Source organism: Mustelus asterias, unplaced genomic scaffold, assembly GCF_964213995.1.
Source record: "Mustelus asterias unplaced genomic scaffold, sMusAst1.hap1.1 HAP1_SCAFFOLD_192, whole genome shotgun sequence".
NCBI classification, from domain to species: domain Eukaryota; kingdom Metazoa; phylum Chordata; class Chondrichthyes; order Carcharhiniformes; family Triakidae; genus Mustelus; species Mustelus asterias.
In genome coordinates this window covers 802,519-817,000 of record NW_027590185.1, presented here as the reverse complement: position 1 = coordinate 817,000, position 14,482 = coordinate 802,519, and positions in this window count along the sequence as shown.

Here is a 14,482-nt window from a genome sequence, read left to right as displayed (position 1 = left end):
AGAGATATAACAGTGAACGACCGATTGCAAAGAAAACAGATAAAGGGTCAACTAAAAATAATGGTGGCCAAAGAAAGAGCGGGCTGTAGGGTAAGATTACAACCAAGGACAGGCAGTAAAAGGGAGATAAGGATCTTGAGATAGGAGGCTGAAATGTACATAAAAGAGTGTAAGCCCAAGGGCTCTTTGGAGTGTTCCGGACGTTCCCGGCTTTGTCTCTTGTGCTGAGAAATAAAGTCTATTGCTTGGAAGATCGCTGCTCAGACTCTCTGTTTTAATTGATGTGAATAAATTGTCGTCCTGGGGAACCACGACAAAAGTTGCATGGGCAAGATGGGTAGAGAGGGATATGAACCAAATGCGGAGAATTGGGACTAGTTTAGTGGTACAAACTGGTTGGCATGGACAAGTTGGGCCAAAGGGCCTGTTTCCATACTGTAAACCTCTGACTCATTCACCCTTCATTCCCCACTCTCTTCCAAACCAGCTGAAAAAACCTCAAACCTGTTGGACAACACAGTAAGAAGTCTCACAACACCAGGTTAAATACCAACAGGTTTATTTGGGAACGCTGGTGGACAATTGCAGTGGCTGACACTTCTCCACTCCTATCCTCTGGGTCCCCTTACTTACCTCAGCAGCCGTCACATCCTCCTGTCACTGACCACTTTCCAATCTGGAAGGTTATATCCGAAGGGGTGTGGCCGCTTCCTGAAACAAAGCTCCCAGATAAAACTCTCCCTCCCTGATGTGTCGCAGTGTAAAATTCCAGCTGAATGTCTCTGAGCCAAAGCTTCTGAAGACGCAGACACTGACTGCAGACATCCTTGCCCTGGATAACACCAGGATCCATGAACACCCACATACTGCAGTCATGACACATCAACTGTCCTGATATATTTCTGATCTTTAATTAACGACTTAATTATTTTATTCAGTTATTTATTTTAGATAGTAATAAATCTTATCACAAAGTGCAGGAGAAATTTCAACCTTCAGAAAATAGATCTTTGCCACTTACTGGATTTTAACCAACAGCTCGTCACCTCCCCTGTAGGAAAGCAGAAACCAATTCCCACAGGGTGAAAAAGTTAGAAAAGCAAAGGAGTAGCCCCCCCCCGCCCCCTTCTGAACTCCCTCTTCTCACCAAACTTCCACACTCTGTCCAACCCACACAGTGCTGCTCACACAGAGAGTGTCTGAATTTCAATTCCTTGCTATGAGCCATGTCTTAATTAGAAAACATTTAGTTCATTTTCCTTCCATGTTTATTTCCAGAAGTTACATTTCCTACATTTAAGTTATTGAAGTAATATGATGATTAAAACATATGGGAAAGGACAGATGGAGAAAGACACTCTGGTGCATCCAGCCTGTCTCACTCAGATGCAATGCCTTGTGCAGCACAATGTATAGACCTCTCCACTTCACCCAGGAGGCCTTATCAATCAGGGTAGGTGAATAAACAGAATGACAAAGAAGGTTAATTTGGGAGAAACATTTGCTGGTAAATTCCTCTCCAATCCCCACAGGCAATTGAAAACTAGTCCAGGAGATCGCTCTGCTCCTAGTGAGTTCCATGCATTACAAGGTGATTGCTTCGCCACTCTGGCTTTGCAGCCGATATCTGAACACAGGACCTCTGATCCTGTGTTCGAACAATCTCCACTGTTCAGTATGAGCAGCTGCTTCCCAAATATTCATCGATAACTTGAAAGCTGCTGTTGGATTGTCCAGATTTTCCACTTCTGTGCCGTTGCAGATTGAAGAAAAACTGTTCCAAGATTTATCTTTTTAAAATGCTAGGTATATCATCCTTTAATTCAGTGGGACCTGAATCTCAGGCGTGGTGGTCAGAGGACTGGACTAATAATCGGAAGATGTAAGTTCAAATCCAACATTTCAATTCTTACACACACCAATGCTTTTCTCAACCTGAGTGGCTCCTGTTCATTGTTAATTTAGAGCACACCCTCAAACTCGGATTGTTGACACCTAAATACAACCCAGATTGAGTAAAATAAACTTATCAAATACTCCCTACAAGGACCAACAAACAGCCAATAGGAAACTACTGGATGCTGAATGAGTAGAGTTTTACAATGTATCAGTTTATCAGGCACGACCTCAGATCCTCATTCGAAATTAAATGCTCACTCAGCCACACTGTTGCGCCTTCACAACCATGTCTCACTCTCACTCTGGGCAAACATCGTCTTTGTTTTCACTCCACTCAATGCATTTCTCACTCCCATAATTTGCTATTTTCATCCATTTCAATAAAGAGTGAGCAGAACTCCAGGGAAGGAAGAGGACAGGATATGATCCTCCAGTGACAAGCATCTTGACAAGCACTGGCAATGCATGCCCTCCTGGTCCACTGTGGGGGAGGCCTTGTTACCGGGGACTGCAGACATCAGCAAGACCGGCCATGAAAGTCTGAGCCTGTTGATTAAGTTTGATTGCTTGGACCAGGTGCTCACACATGTCATCATCAGAGTTTCAAGGTGCGTCCGTGCTGTGGTGAGACAGTCGGGAGGTGCATATCAGGGTGCGTGATGCCCAGGATATCTGGCTTCGTAAAATATCTTAAGGCCTGATACAATTTTCAGACATTTATTTTGATACTATAACTCTGTAGATCACATCGATTTGGTTACCACAACCCGTGTGCCTCTATTGATTGGTCATTTATAGCAGCCTAGCACTCAGCTTGTTGACACCTAAATACAACTCAGGATGAAGTACTGATATCAAGCAAATAATCCCCCAATCACCGGGGCTCAAGCAGGTAACAGGAAAATGCTGCATTAGCTACAGAATGAACCGGGTTTTACACTGCCCAGGTGCTGGATCACGCATCGGAGGCGCTGGGGACTGGACCTGTTCCTGAATTGTGGATTTGGGGTTCTGGATAGTTTGCTTGTAAAACATGGAGACGCAATGAGAAATAAAGACGATGACGCTTTCTAATTTAATTATTATACATTTAATATTTCATAATTTTACATATTGCATTGCAACCGAGAGAGAGGCTGCTGCCGTACAGACAGATGCTGTGAAAATTGAAGGTTCAGGACGATTTGGCAGATTTTGGGCTCTTTTTGCTGTGTTGATCAAACTTGGAGAAGGAATGAGAAATAAAGACTACAAGACTTTTAGTTCATTATTGCACATTGATTATTTCATAATTTTACAATTCAAATTACACATCAACCGGGGAAGAGACAGCTGCCATATAGACACAGGATGTGAATATTGACGGTTCAGGACATATTGTACCTCTTTTAAACATGTCCTGCACCTTAAATTATTTCAGGTACATGGGATTTTCTTTCAGAAACACCACTTGTACCTCTGTCATGAAGCTCTTCTGATCGATGCCATGAGTCAATTCCTATGTAATCCTTATTCACCTATGAAGAAACATATTTATCTTCAACATCACCACTCTCATTCTCTTTATTCTTGGTCCAGACCATGGTGTGTGTTTCATTGTGTGGGACTTGCAAGTGAAGTTGAGCATTGTTGCCAATATTGCAGAATCATCAACATCTTGATCCAACAGCTGGACTTCAGCACAGGGAAGTCTCTCACAAATGCCAACAATATTTCCAAAATATCTTCTTTCTCGGACACACGGACACCTTTAAATTCAAGTTTAATTTGATCATCACCAATCAAGGAAATTTCTAGAAGATGGCAGGAAAATGTTTCATTTCCCGCAGATGGAACAGGAGTTTACAATGTACAGATACCAGACCCTATACCTGGGATGTCTGAGAGCTAACATGATGTGGCCTTGTGTATTTGGCAGATTTTTTGGCGTGCTTATAAAACATGGAGAAGGGATGAGAAATAAAGATGACAAGGCTTTTTGTTCATTATTGTACATTTATCATTTCATAATTTTACAACTCAAATTACAACTGAGGATGAGATATCTGCAGTACAGACACAGGCTGCGAATATTGAAGGTTGAGGTTCTGCCAACACTGTTTAAACATGTCCTGCATCTTTTGGATTCTGGTCTCTGTATCGCATGTTTATAAAACATGTAGAAGGAATGAAAAATAAAGACTTTTATTTCATTATTGTACTTTTATTATTTCATAATTTTACAACTCAAATTACATATCAACAGAGGAAGAGGAAGCAGGACTTTCACATCTGCCAATAGAGCTTCAGCAACGTTTTCTCCTCAGAGAGATAAAAAGCTCTAAATTCAGGTTTAATTTCACCATCACCATTTAGGAACATGGTGAATGGCTTGAGGTTGTACCATCCATTTATCACTACCCTGGGGTACATTGGCCCAGCCTTGGCAGCACTGCAGAGTGCATCGTTCACAATGAACATTTGTTGGAATTCCTTCCGACCCAAACCTCTGTTCCACGCACTGAGCATTTTGTGCATTAATTCAACCTTGAATCTGGTCTTGAATTGCCACAGAAAGCTTCGACCCAGGCTGGATGAGGGACAAACAGTCGGGTGACAAACAGATTCTGAAAACATTCCGGATTTGATGGATTCTGGTCTATGTATGGCCTCTTTATAAAACACAAAGAATGAATGAGAAGTAAAGACTAGAAGATTTTATTTCACTGTTGTACTTTTATTTTTTCATAATATTACAACTCAAAGTATATATTAATCGAGGATGGACTTTCTGCCATACAGACACAGGCTGGGAAACTTGAAGGTTCAGGATCTGTTGTACGTCTTTTAAACATGTCCTGCAGCTTTAATTGTTTCAATTATGTTGGCTTTCCTTTCAGGAACAGCTCTTGTGTTTTGTGGACCCACATAATAGGCTGCTCTGTAATGAAGCTGTACCGAGTGATGCCCTGAATCAATTCCTCCGTAAACCTTATTCACCTGTCAATAGACAATTGTCCTGTTCCACCAAAGCGCCATTTTCATCTCCATCATCACCACTCTCAATTCTCGGTATTCTTATTTATGATCATGCCACTCATTCACGTTCTGTGAGTTGGAAATAAACTGGAGCAGCGTTGTGTGAATATTTAGACAATCCTCAACAGCTTCTTCATCCCGCAACTTGGCTTCAGCTTCTTGAATGGTCTGGAATGGCCAGAGAATGCCTTGAGCCATGGCTGGATGAGGGATATGCATTTCAGCAGCAACTGAATTCCAAAATCATTGTCCCTGGTGAGGATTTCTAATGATGCGGAGATGCCGGCGTTGGACTGTGGTGAACACAGTAGGAGTTTTAACAACACCAGGTTAAAGTCCAACAGGTTTATTTGGTAGCAAATACCCTTTTGCTACCAAATAAACCTGTTGGACTTTAACCCGAGGATTTCTAAAGCAGGGTGTGCAGCACAATTATCAAGGAGTAAACTAGCCTTGCAGACCGCAGGATGCCCCAGAGACTGACAATGAGCCCTGGTTTCAGGGAAAGCTGCTGTTCCTATTGGTTTCAGCATTGTTGCTGCTCTTGTTTCCGTGCTGTGGTGAGGCAGAAGGGAAGAGCATATCAAGGTGATCTGTTTTAATTTCACCATCACTAGTTAGGAACATGGTAAATGGCTTCACCTTGTTCCACCCATTTATCAAACTACCTTGGAGTACATTGGCTCAGGCCTTGGCAGCATTGCAGAGTGCATTGTCCAATAATACTTCTTGGAATTCCCTCCCACCCAAGCCTCTGTTGGATGCAGTGAGTATTCTGTGCATGAATTCAGCTTGTATCTGGTCGCGATTGCCCGCAAAATGCATTAATCTTTGGGCTGAATGGGGGACGTACATTTGGGCAGAAAATGAATTCTGAAAACAATGTTCCTGATGACGACTAAATAACCATGCTTCTCTCAGGAACCCCCAGAGACCGACACTGAGCCCTGGTTTCAAAGACAAAATGGCACTCGTACCAATCAAAGAAAATTGGTTGAGTCATCCATGTGCACTTATTGATTGGCCTTGTAAACAACAGGGAAGGTTCTGATCCCATTGAAAAATGTATACTTCTGACTGTTACCAACAATACATGTACACATGTCCTTCTCTTTGACCTTTTTCCAATATTATCACAGAAAACTCATCCAAGTATGTCTCTGCAGCTTCATGGTCAGTGGAGCTTCCTTCACCATACATTTTCGGCACACACACACACACCATGGCAGTTTGTAACTTGTGATGCCACCCCGACGTTCAATAACATGGTGTTGTTAGGCCGAGCTCTTTATTGAACACTTTCGCTTTGGCCATGGTAATGAAGTGATCCAATGGATATGTTGCATTCTGACTTTGTCTGATTCAATCTGATAGTACTTTGTCGACGTGGACAGTCTTTGACTGATGGAGGGTTTTCCTATTATCCATTAATTTGGGCAATTCACTGTCAGCATAACATTTAGATTCTCCAGTTGCTTCTTCAGGTCATACATGGTAGATGTACCAACACCATTCTATTTGCTTAACCTCTTCCCTGAGGTGTCTTTCTCCAGACGCATGAGTAACTCTACTTTCTGCTTTATAGTCAGTGACATTTTGTCTTGGTGCTCTTGTTAGCCGCGGGACGTTTGACATGAAAGCAGAAACATAGAAACATAGAAACCCTACAGTGCAGAAGGAGGCCATTCGGCCCATCGAGTCTGCACCGACCACAATCCGACCCAGGCCCTACCCCCACATATTTAACCCGCTCATCCCTCTAACCGACGCATCCCAGGACTCAAAGGGACAATTTTTAACCTGGCCAATCAACCTAACCCGCACATCTTTGGACTGTGGGAGGAAACCGGAGCACCCGGAGGAAACCCACGCAGACACGAGGAGAATGTGCAAACTCCACACAGACAGTGACCCGAGCCGGGAATCGAACCCGGGACCGTGGAGCTGTGAAGCAGCAGTGCTAACCACTGTGCTACCGTGCCGCCCAAGTAGTAAAGTCTAAAATTATACAGAGAGAGAGAGAGAGACATGTTCGAGCAATGGTTAAACTGCGTGTGCAGGTTATAGATATGGGAATCTGGGACTTGACAAATTACTCTTCGCGTCAATTGCAAATTGTATCATGTGGTGTCATCGTCAAGTGCAATCGGTTTTTGAGACCCTCCTGTTTCTGGGACCCAGGAAAAGGGGTCCAGTACCTGTACCAGTTTACAAGGGGGATGATTCTCATTCAAATACACTGCACAGAATGCTGGGATGTAACCAAATAGTACTGAGGTTAAAGATGGTGGAGACACTTGTATGGGAATAGTGACTTAAATAAGCTGATGAAATATTAGCCAAGTATTCCAGCATGAATAGTGAAATCAGCTTGAGCTTTAAGTGTGACTCATGCTGTCGGTGTATTTGCAACACATGTAGTGTGTGCAGCATTCCTGTTATGACACTGCTGAGGTCATATTTGCCGAGGATGGAAGGAAAAGGCCAGCCTCGTGAAACCAGCAGCAAGAATGGAAGTGACCGAAAAAGTGAGCAGGAACATTGCAGTCTTTCAAACATGGGAAAAGGGTTTCAAGAAGTTCAAGGACTGCAGGAGGTCGGGAAAGTGCGTGACATAACTCGTTCAGGAGCCGAGACTCATTTTCCCAGCATTTCCCAGCACAACTCCACAAAAAAAACCCTTACACCTCCAGACACTTCCTCACATCCTCATCTGAAAAGCCAAAGTGCTCACTCAGCCACATCATTGTCCCATCACAGCCATGTCTCATTCTCACCCTGCACTAACACTGACTTTGTTTTTACTCCACTCAATGCATTTCTCACTCTCACAATTCTCTATTTCCACCCCTTTCAGTTTGACTAACAAATTCTAGGACTTCGGATATTTATCTAACTTTCCTGTAAAAGTTGCAATGTTCTCATCCCTCAACCATTCAGGGTAACACAGCATTTAGATAGAGGTCTGTGGGAAGGTCACTGCTGACCGTCAATTACAAATAAATGAAAGGATGTAGAGCTGGCACTGAGAAAAAGACTGGGACACAGAGGATGATGACGTGAGGAGCATTTCAATTGACCTCCATTCCTCCTTAGCTTTCTGCAGGCAATGATTGGTTTTGGGTTGGGATTCGATCGCTCTTATAATTGATCCACTTGCCTTTGATACTTCATTTCTGATGATTTCACTCTGTGGCAGTTTGGTCAAAACCCCATTTCTTCACACTCATTCTGGCACGAGCCGTGTGCCTGTAGCAGAAGAAGATATTAGACACAGAAAATACTGGAAAGCAACAAGTATAACCACAGTTATGTTGTAGCTTAACTCAAATAGTAAAACCATTCACCCCATAAATAATGAAGATTCTGAGTGTAAAACTGATTGGTTTGTGACATTTCTTGTAATTTTACTGGTGTCAGCTCAGTATGAAAAGCAGAAGATTTCTTCAGTTCTCAAGTTGAACAGCTTACAACTTCTTCAAACCATTTTCCAGCTTCTGTCTCCAAAGCCGCTCGTGCTAAGTATTTGTATGAAGAATTTCTTCAACACTCCACACTTCCTTTTTCACGTCTGAGTGCTCGATTTTGATGGAAAATTTGAGCAGCTGAATGTTGATGTGTTCACTCTGCCCTTATTCTATCCCGACACTACACTCAATATCAATCAGTAGCCTCAAGAGGAAGGTTCTAAAACTCCCTGTAAAAATAAACATTTTACAGCCCCAACCTTGTGAGTGCCAGCTGGCTACCAATGTTCCATTGTTCAAGCTCCCTTCGCAAAACAAAAATGTTCAGACCTTCTGCACATCTGCTTTCACTCCTAAAGGGATCAACCAGAGAGTAAGGGTCAGTGCAGCTCAATTTCTGTCACTGGAACTGGCTGCGAAGCCTCCTGTCTCTATTTTATCCAGTTTACAAACCGAATGAAATGTGGGATCTCACTGTGATATTACAGTTTCCCTCATCCATTTAAAGGGCCTCATCTTTATGGGGGTCTCGGGTAAACATGCCCGGGTTATAATTTGGTCATCACGATAGAATGAGCTGAAATGAAAAAAAAAGTCAGAATAAGAACTGCAGCAATGGGCCTTAATGAGAATATTAGCCTTCTCGCTGCAACATTCCCCAAGTGAAGAATGAATCCAGCGTTGCAACATGCTATTGAGTTTGTAGAGCTGAATGCTCCAGGTCATCAATGATGCCAGAGACATTGATCAGGACCACTGAGGCTGGGGTTCAATCATTGGCTGGGGAATTGATTGGTGCCAATGGGAAGGTTTACATGGAGCCGATTCCAATTCAGACTGCGCTGTACATGTTGTTCAGATCAAGACTATTTAATAAGTTGCTGCCCAAGTGAAGGTCTATAGTTGATGAGCCACTTATGTTCATATTTATTTGTGTACAAGTGGAAGGGAGAGTGGAGAAGGTTGTAAATGCCTTCCTGAACCTTTAGTGTGAGGCACAATAAAGTCAGGCACGACTGCCCACACTTCAGACTGACGCCAGTAATACAGCTGCAAAGATGTACAGAGCATGGAGTGAGCGCCAAATTCAAGGACAGATAGCAGCCAGTCAGTGAGAGACAGACCTGAGAGTTGACTTGTGTGCCCATCATTACCCAAGTTCCAGGACCCAGAATGTATATGAGGAACAATATTGAAGATTCATTAGCAACCGCAACTTCAACTAATCCATCCTACTCTGCATCAATATTACTGGCTCTGTTATAATCATCACATTGCTCATTATCATGTTCACAAATTACATTACAAGGTAATGATATGGAGACAAACCAATCACTTCTTAGCCGACCACCTTCACTCCAAGATAGATCAGGCAGTTAGTAAGAGTCTGCGATTTCCACTGGAACTGGTTGTGCTGATCAACCTACTGTGATGTTTAATCTCAAGGTGATGCTTAGTGTGAGAGTGACATTTGCTCCATAACATCATGAAATATCAACCAATCAAGGGCCTTGGCTTGATGGACAAACACCCTTGGATTTAATTTGGGTCACATCAGATTGAGAAGATTATCTCAAGGATTCTGTCCTACAGATTGTGAAATGTTTGGAACTCTCTTCCCCAGAAAGTGCTGGAGGACAGGGTCAATGAATATTTTGAAGGCAGAGGTAGATAGATTCCTGACTAACAAGGGAGTCAATGGTTCTCAGAGGTAGAGAGAGGTAAGGCACATTCAGATCAGCTGTGATCTTGCTGCTTGGCGGCGGAACAGGCTCGAGGGCTCTAATGGCCCACTTCTACTCTGAACTCATATCTTCGTATCAGCTCACATAAAACACTTTCCATATTGATGCAACCCAGTGGACATGGCAGAAAGAGCAATAGCGTTGGGGTTGATTGCCTTTTCCATGACCTCCTGCTGGGTAAACAATGTTTAAAATTTCTTCTATATCCTTTCAATCCGTTTTGGGGATTTGGAGCACTGTAGGGCAGAATACTCGTGGTAATCAGTGGTGCCAGCTAACATTGATCATGATCCATTGGTGCTGGCTTGGTACCAAAGGCAGAGGAGCCAATCAGTGCTGTTGGGAGGAGCTGAACCAAAATCTTGCTGGAATATATTTGTTGTTGTAGCCGCGGATTCATAACAAGTTCAACCGAGAGAAAGGCTATGGAAGATGAATCATTTTCATTGAGCTCCATTGTGTAGATTCAGTGAGCAGGGCACAGATATCTACCTCGAACTTTAGAGTGAATCCAGCAAACATTGAACATTTCTGCCAAGCTCTAAAAATCTCCCAGCTAATCCAACAGGAGATGACGTTAGGAAGCTGAATCCAATACGGAACAAGGCATGAGGTTTAAACTCACATTAGAAGCGAGATGGTCAGTCAGGGTCTCCAAACAAGGTCCGCAGAGCGCGGTGAATGACCATCAGAATACGAGGCTCTGGGCACCCGACGACCGAAGAGCAATGATACGAAAAATTTACTCGAGACAATAAAACACAACTATTTCATCTTGCAGCAGTTTAACTGAATTTGTTGTGCATTCAGAAAATTAAAAATAAAGTACAACTATAGTGAGACAAACCTTTCAATGTCCCATTGAATTTACCTGACGTTGGCATTGGTCACTCTCCTTTCACTTATTCAGATCTTCCAACCACCCACATTGACTCCGAGGTAGACCAGCCAGTCAGTGTAGCTCCACTTCCTTCACATCAACTGATTACTTAGCCTCCGAACTCAAACTGAAACGTTTGCAAAGCTATTGTGATGTCTGATTGCCCCGTGATACACATTGTAATGGGGAGACTTGCACTGTGATATCATGGCTGAATGCATTTTTTCAAGGGGTCACACTTTGACGAAGTTTATTCTGGCAAATCTGTGGATTTTATTGAAGGTACAATGACTTACTGTGCTACAATGCAACAACAGGTTTCCATGTGATCACATCCCAGAGATGATGCAGTGAGCATGGATAATAGGCAGCAATGGGATTTCTCCTGATCTCAGTTTGATACATTTACAGCACCAGGAGTCGGCTATTCAACTCCTCAAGCATATTTCCCCATTCATTTAGACCACGGTTGATCTGTACCTTAGGGGATATCTGTACCTTGGGGGAGATGGTGCGTAGTGGCAATGTCAATGGGCTATTATCCAGAGGTTTAAACTCAAGCCCAGGTGTCGTGGGTGCAAATGCCATCGTAGCAGATGGTGGAATTTTTCAATGAGTGAAGTTGGGAATTGAAAGCTTGACTTAGTATGAAAAACTCTTGTTGGTAGTTGTGAAATCTTTTGTCCACGGTATTTCTAGTACACTGCAGACTCACTCAACTAGCATTGTATATCATGGGTTTTACACAAACACCTCTGCATATTGACAGGCAAAACGACTACGCACATGAACTGACAGTAAGTAACCAATTCGAAACTTTGTTCCAAACAGTAAAAGACTTAGGTTTTACAACTTTAACTATTCTCTCTCTAATGAATCGATCATTTAGAAATCGTCGTGATCCCGTCAGTGTGTTGATCTCTCGAGTTCATCACTTTTTCTCTCCCTCTCTCTCTGGTCTGGAAGTGAGCTGCTGTAGTTGATGCCATGTCCGGATATGCTACTGGGTCGGCTGGAGAGGGGGTCAGGACGAACCCTGCTAGCATAGGCTTCTTATACCTTTCTGGCTACCCTCTAGAATCTTCTGAAGATTCGCTGTATCATGTGCTTTGGTCTGATTTGTTTCACATCATCTTTGATGGGTTTCAATGGGTGTTAATGAGTTTCAATGGTGGACCCTTTGTGATTGTGTGCTGCGTACCTAAATGTCTAGTTTCAGCTTCTAATAAGCATCGAGTCTTTGGTTTACTGATACGCGTCTGCCCCATGTATCTAGTGGTGATTTGTTTGTCAGGAAATGTATAACTACACTTTTACACTTGCCACTGTGTCCTGGTGCATCTCTGGTTTCTAATTGTCTGATCTTGAATCTTGCACAAAGCCTGTCTCCAGGCAGAATTGTCTCTGTGCATTTGGACTGAGGTAATCCCAGCATATCTTCCATTTCGGCCTATTTCTGTGCCCTTGTGTCAGTTTTTATGTCAGCTCACTGTGATTGTGTTTCTGGCCTCATGGCTGTCTGTAGTAGGTGCCCTTCCGATTATTCTACTTTACTCGAGCAGTCGCAGGCTGCTACAAATCCCATTGGGTTCACCAATCCCCTTCAGGGAAAGAAATTTGCTGTCAACCTGGTCTTATCTTTATCTGGCCGATGTGAATCGAGGCCCACAGCAATATGGTTGACTCGCAATTGCGGTGTGAAATGGCCTAGGCAAGATACTGAGCTCAAGGGAAATGAGGGGTGGGCAACAATTGTTGGGATTGCCACTGACACCCACATCCAATGAAATAGATCAATGTCCCTCTAATTAAATTTAAAAGCCCATTTACTTGATTCCTTCAACGGAGGAAACAAATTCTTCCAATCTAATCTATCATGTTACAAACACATTATAAACACTAGACTGATCGTCTATGCAACATATGTTGTGATAATTTAAACCTGTTAGTTGCTGAGAACCTCCTACACACCCCTTCAGGGCCAATATATCCTGAGTTGTGATGTTCAGACTTGAACTCTAAACTCCAGATGGGGACTAATGAAATGTGTGATGGCATTTCGTTCGGCAAATCCTTGGGCTGCATTTAAATGACAATGACTTACCTGCGCTGCAATGCAAGAACTGGTGTCCATGTGGTCACATTCCAGAGAACAGGGAGTGCGGATAATGGACATCAATGGGATTCCTTGCCTCCGCCTATTGACCTGAAGTAGTTTTTATGCTTCAAGCCTATTTTGCCATTGTTGGTAGTTTCAGAATCAATTGTTTTAGTGTGACTATCTTCTCATAGACTCATAGAATCCTTACAGTGCAGAAGGAGGCCATTCGGCCCATCGAGTCTGCACTGACCACAATCCCAAACAGGCATAAGCCCATGAATTTACCCTAGCTAATCCCCCTATCATGAAGGGGGAATGTAGCATGGCCAATCCACCTATGCCACACATCTTTAGACGGCGGGAGGAAACCGGTGCACGCGTTGGAAACCCCTGCAGACACGGGGAGAACTCCACACAGACAGTGACCCAAATCTGGAATTGAACCTGGTCCCTGGCGCTGTGAGGCAGCAGTGCCAACCACTGTGACACCGTGCCGCTCTTATAGTTCTTGTCGTTTGAATTAATGGGCCCGATTTTACCATTTTGATTCCAAGTGCTGAATCTGGGCGCAATTCAGATCCGACGAGGAAATCTACTCTCAGGCGCCCCCATACGTAGTCAGCCTGAAAAAAAAATTGCGAGTCTGAATCGCGCTGTGGGCGGGGCTTATCGCGCCTGAAACGCTGCAGCTCCAATCGGAATCTTCAAATGCATATAAGCAGTAAAAAAAATCGAAAAACGCATTCCTGTCACATCGCTCCCGGGCCGCAAAAAGTGGATAAGCGGCCAGGGACCAAAATGCAGCAGCGGTGGCCCTCACAGACTTCGCCCCACTCCCACTACATTACTGTCCCTCTTATCCACCAATCCCCCCCCCCGCCCCCCCCCCACCGCTGCCCAGAAAGATCGTGACCCCCTGCCCCCTTTCCTCCACCACCGATTGTCCACAGAATGGCAGCAGTCCCTTCCATCGCCCCCCACCAATCGCCCGCAGAGTGGTAGTGCTCCCCCCGTCCCTGCCCCCCAACCCCCCCACCAGAGATCCATGTAGCCTTCCTCCCCCTCCCACCAGAGAATAAACTGTCCCCCCTTCTCTCCCCACCCCCCACCAGAGAATGACCTGGCGCGCCTCGCCCCCAACACCTACCATCGATCTGAGTCAGAGAGCAGTTGGAAGCGCTGAACCGACCTCGTTAGGAGCTGGAGCGGCTGAAACAGACCTTTGCCAAGCATGTCTGTTTCGCGCCCGAATCTGTACGGGCAAAAGCGATGGTAAAGGGGGAAATGCTGGTAAAGTTGGGCGGGCAGCCAATTCATTGATTTTAAATGCATGCAAATTCATTTGAATCGCCATTGCACCCATTTCGGGCGT